Source organism: Halictus rubicundus, chromosome 4, assembly GCF_050948215.1.
Source record: "Halictus rubicundus isolate RS-2024b chromosome 4, iyHalRubi1_principal, whole genome shotgun sequence".
Classification (NCBI taxonomy): domain Eukaryota; kingdom Metazoa; phylum Arthropoda; class Insecta; order Hymenoptera; family Halictidae; genus Halictus; species Halictus rubicundus.
In genome coordinates this window covers 12,086,343-12,092,342 of record NC_135152.1, presented here as the reverse complement: position 1 = coordinate 12,092,342, position 6,000 = coordinate 12,086,343, and positions in this window count along the sequence as shown.

Here is a 6,000-nt window from a genome sequence, read left to right as displayed (position 1 = left end):
CACAGAAGTCGAAAGTAATAAAGTGGTCAATTCGAGGAACCGTGACGTTAAATTTTGTTTATCATTGAAAGAGCGACCGCTTCGCCGAGCAAAAGTGAACACAAAAGAAAAACGTCACTGTCGGATTAAACAAGTCGAAATACACAATTTGCCGAAAGAAGTCGAACAAAACCAAGAGAATTATCTTGCCGTCGTCGAGAGCAGGATTAAACCGCTGTCGCCGGTTTTTTACAAAACCGTGCATTCAATAATCCAAGCTTGAAAAATTTCGTTGGTTTTTTCTTTTTCCTTTTTTTTTTTTGTTCGCCGCGGTGCACAAGAACACTGCCAACTCATTCAACTTTTTCAGGCAGAGCGTCTCGTCGAAACGGGAAATTAATTGGCCCCCGTTTAACCGGCGACGGTGTCTCGGGCGAAATTGTTTAATTAGAAATTGACTTGATTTAAATTAACAGGAATCACAGGGCCGAGTTTAATTTACGATCCTCCGTAACGCAATATCAGCCGCGGCGGCAATAATTCTGATATAATAACGTAACGTTTACGGAGGGTAATGCTGTTCCAATTTCTTGTAATATCGCAGGCGTATCTCATCCGGTATTATAACCTGAATTCCTCTCTCCGAGGCGTTGTATCCTCCTCCGGCTCGAGATTTTATTGCCACTTTTATTGTGAAAGTATATATACATATGTATATATATATATATATATATATATATATATTATATATAGGATTATATATAGGATTATATATAGGATTAATTACGTTTCTCTTTATAACGTCGCTGGATCGACCGAAGTAAAGTTTTGTGCGCTCGTTGGCCCGATACCGGAGATTCCAACAGTCCTCCCGTATCAAATTATTGAATTAAACTGCTGGAACAATTTCAGGAAATTCGATTTCACCTCCCATGTTATTCCAATATAGTAAATACTACCAGCCCATCGGTAAATACTTCGATTAGATGTCGCACCGGGCTTCCGAAACTTTTAATCGCCAAATCTATACGCTCCTCATTTTTCCTATATTCCCGCCAATTGAACTCATTTTTTCACTAATTTATGTTTAGACAACTATACTCACATTCACTTATATATATTTATTTATGTGTAGACTTATATACAATCTATATATTTGGTCTCCAAAATTCTCATTTTATTTGTTAATCAGAACGGCAATGATACCACTATACGATTTTAATATAATAGAATATTTTAACACCTTATCAACCCGAAGCCTATAGATAGACTATGTATTGATAGACTACACTGCGGTTTTTTTATGCAAAATTCACATTTTCTGCATTAATAGCAAGCCACAGAAGCTACACCGAAGTTTACTTCTTCTTTTAATAATTTTAATGAGTTTAAAATAATATTACTTTGGAATTCTTCAGTTTCGAATTAGATCTATTAATTTTTATCATAAATGTTTACAATCGTGTCAGTTGTTATCACGACTGAGCTGTGTCTCAAACAGGCACGACAACTTCATTTTAAATAATAATCCCAGAAGAAGTTTCATTTTACACATTGTTGTATTATGAGCGTAATTGCTGTCGCTTTTAGAAGATCCACTGAAAAATTCCCAAATGTTGATCATACTGTTAGAAAATTTCCGATAAATAAATTGTCAAAGTAACGAGTTCACGCGACACAGCACAAAACGAAAATAATTTTTAAACAATCTGCGTCACACTCTCCATGTTTAACATCGCTAAAAACGCATTTTGAAATGCACCATTCTTCCCGAAGAAACGAATAATTACCCGTACGCGTTTATGGCACACGCAGCCAAGCAGAACAGAATAAAAAGCCGAATAAAAAGTTGACCGGAGCTAATTTACTTTTTATTCAATATCGTCCATTAATAAGAGGAGCGAAGTTTTATTTCCCTGAGGGGTTGAACGCTTACGTGAATTTGTACGAAATCGAGAGTCCGCTAATAACCATAAGGGCTCGTAAAAGTTGGTTTCTTCAACAAGCAGATCCTGTTAAGACATACCAACCGTGTCGAGTAGGAGAGAGAGAGAGAGAGAGAGAGAGAGAAAAAAAAAGAAATTGACTAGGCCGCCGGACAGAAACGACATTCGTTTTTCCAGGATCAGATTCCCCGTTCGACTATCGAGACACGACGTCCGAAGGATATCGCCGCGATAATCCGGAACATCCTCATTTCCAGCGGTTTAATACCTTTATGGCACGACAAGAACGTTATTAGCATCGACCACCGTCGTTCTTTCCCGTCCGTCCTTCCCCGTTCACTTTCGCGTTCCTAAATTTAATTAAATTTCACGGTTTTTCGCGATTAAGGGGCCGCGGCAGCGCGACCGAGGCGTTGCAAAATTAGTTTCGACCGGGGATAATGAATTTCGTTAATTATGACCCCGCGAATCGCCCCGGCCGGCTACACGAGCGGCGTCTTAACTTGCCGAGTCATCGCAGTGACTCGAATCATCGGATTCCGGTCTTACGTGTGCGCCATTTTAATCATTCCCGATGTCTTGAACCGCTTTGATACAAAACGATTATTTACTTTAATCGAATTCGCCGGAGAACTGAATATATGTCCGCGTATTGTTAAATGTTTGCTAGAAGATCTTATAAATTAACTTTGTGTAGTAAATTCATGAAAACGCTAAAATTATAAAAATTTATCATGCGGCATAATGGAAGAAATTGAATCAATTTCACCATTTTCAGAGTAAGTTAATTGAGTTGATTGAGGGACGTTTAAAATTTCAGAACAAAATAGTTTCATTGTTAGCCTCGATAGGCATTTTCAAAATTAAATAGCGCAAATATATAGTCTCATTCGTTAACTATTGGCTACACAGCCTCTGCATTTACCGACCAAATTATTAACGAGAATAGCTATTAAAATAATATGAAGGTGCTGCAAGATGTCACACCTGGTGTCACGACACCTGTGTCTCATTAATTTTTAGAACCTACCTATGAACATTAAAAATAGCAACAATACTTGGCATACTAATTCTAACCGAGCTAATACATGTAACAGCTCAGAATTTCCATCCGCAGTGGTCGATTTATCTAAATCCATTTAAATTCCATTAATTTATAGAACATACCTATGAACATTAAAAATAGCAACAATACTTGGCATACTAATTCTAACCGAGCTAATACCTGTAGCAGCTCGGAATTTCCATCCGCAGTGATCGATTTATGGGGGAAGCCATGGCGGATTTCTCGAGATCGAACGATGCTCGGTTTCGAACATACTCATCTTCGCCACTAATTTAAAGTGTCGCGGGCGCGCCTAACCGCGAGTGTAACGTGTAACGCGTGCGTTAAACTTTTCTTTTTATCGCTCTCAGGTACGAAGCGCAAAGTGCGGAAAGGATGTCTGGAAGGACGGGAACAGTTAATGAGTACAGTCTAATGATATCTCCGGTTTCCCCCTAACGCGGATCGCATCGGTATCGCGAGTCGTACACGCGGCATTACATCGGGAACCATGCTCCCGGACTCCACTTATGTGCACGGCAGAAGCAGATTGACGTCTTGGTGCTGATTAGTTGGGAGCACCGATGGGGTTTCTCTTCCCTACGGGGAAGCCCTTACGACACCGTGTACCCTCGGCCAACTGAAGGCCTTTAAGTTCTGATTAACGCAGTCTGAACTCTGTGCCAATGTCATAATCCCTTTGATAAGGCCATTCTGCGATTATTACGCTGCCGCAACGTGTGTTCTCTTCTCCCTCTTCGTCCCTCTCTTTCCCTTTCTCTTCTTCTCCTTGTCCATCTTCCGGTATCGATCAGAAAATTCCGCGTCTTTCTCTGTTCCTCGCACGCAACTGCGCAACTTTTTGGCAATTGATTCGCGACACTGTTCATTAGACGCCGAGACGTTCTGACACCCAAAACTAACTTTGCGATTTTATTATGGTGAAAGTATGATAGCTGTTGCGATTCGAGGTTCGCGGATGACTCTGGTAGACTTTCAATGATGTGTATGAATTTTTTGATGACGAACAGACTGTGGATCTTCGTGCACAATAAAAACTTCCAAAGACAAATTTGGGGAACAGAAGTTACATGAAAATGGAGTCCACCCTTTGATAATTTAATTACCACGACAATAATATAATTTGTCACATTCTTGTCTACCGTTTAACACTATCGAAAACAGAGTTCGCGAAAGCAAGAGACAGCTTCAATAGCAAGAGACAACTGCAACTCAGCGCGACTCATCGAACGAAGAATGCTGGAGTACGAAAGCGACAAAGTTCAGGTTCGGATTTGCCTAAGCCCATGCTACTCTGCAGCTTAGAATGCCCACCTAGGGTGGCAGGATCAAACCGTGTCCCGATCGAGCGGATGCAATCCGTTAACAGGCTGAATTTATTTAAACAAACCCGAAGTGGGACAAATCAGTCCCGACCCTACAGTCCAGGCAAACTCGTAAGACTTCTTTCGTCCTCTAAAACAGTTCATCCCCTTCCCGGAGCTCTCGAAGAGGTCTCAGGAATCCTCGTACCGAACGAGCAGTCGCTTGTTCGGTGCTTATGTTCGTCGCAGGTACACAGAAAATTGAATCGCTGTTTCAACCATAAGGTAGTCTGAACCGTACAGCGGAGACAAGCTCGTAGGACTTGTTTAACACGATTCATCCCTTTCCAGAGGGTGGTTGGACCTCTTGAAGACATCGCGACGATTCTCGTGTAGGTTGGGCGATCGCTTTTTCGCTGCTTATGCTCGCCGCAGGTACGCCGAAAATTGAATCGCTACTTCGACCATACAGGTAGTCGGGGGTGGGTTGGCTCCGGGGGTGGAGGAGCCAGGGGTAGGAGGCGTAGGAGGAGGAGGAGGGTGGAGGGTGGAGGGTGGAGGTGGAGGAGGTGGTGGAGGTGGGGGCAGACTCCGACAAAGACTCGCCCTTAGACGATCGCAATTAATTCGCGACTGGAGAGTGGATGGGGTAGGGTGGCAGAGGCGACGGCGGGGGAGGTTAATGGATTTCCACGCCGCCATCCGTACGGTCGTTCCCTGGAAGCTCGTCAGAGGTTCCATAATGCAGCACTGTGTGCAATTTTAAGCAACCCTTTATCCTGGCAGCCTCTTCCCCCCTCCTCCCTCGAGCGGAGCTCCACACGTATAAGACTCCGGTCCAATTACCTCCTTGCTACGCCGGCTGCTGCTGTTGGGAAGGGGTTGCATGATAGTTAATTACACCCCCTCTACACTCCCCCGCATCGCCACCACCAGCATTACCACCACCACTGCCACCACCGCCGTCTCCGCCGCCGCTGCTACCTACTCTCCTTCCAAGCCCCACCACACCGTTTTCCATCCCCCCGTTCACCCCTTTCTCCTCGTCTGCCTTCCACAACCCTCTTCTCTCCCCGCTCCGCTTTCTCTTCATACATCTCCTCCACCTCCGAGCTTCTCTACCCTCTCAGTTCTCTCTCTCTCTCACTCTCACCCCCTCTATACCCTCGTTTCACCCCCTTCATCCACCACCACCTCCTCCTCCTCCTGCTGCTGCTGCTGCTGCTGCTGCACCTCGTCCTCCTCAACCTCCTCCTCCTCCTCCTCCTCCTCCTCCTCTACCTTCTTCTTCTCTTGCCGCCACTGCTAATTACTATTTTTAAAACATTAAAAGTAAAGTTTGTTAAATGAGTGGGAGTTAATTATGAAGCTACCGGGAGAGGCCGGAGGTAATTGGAGCGAACGACAAACAAAGGCTCGTACCTACGGCCGCGGACTATACCTATACCGCCAACCCAGCTACCTACTTTATTTTCGCGGAGAATTTCTGATCCATTCGCCATCGTTAATCCCGACCACTCGTCCTCGTCCGCGGGGCTCTTTCATTCGTCCTGCCAATTACGAGCTCGAGGCGAATGTCGAACCGGTTAAATTGCGAGGCTCCTCCGCAGCCCGAGGCGAGGGCTGCACGCGAGAGTGTGTCCTCGTGTGCGTGCGACTACGACGCAACCCCCGAACTACCCCTGCGCTCGCTTTCTCCATCTTC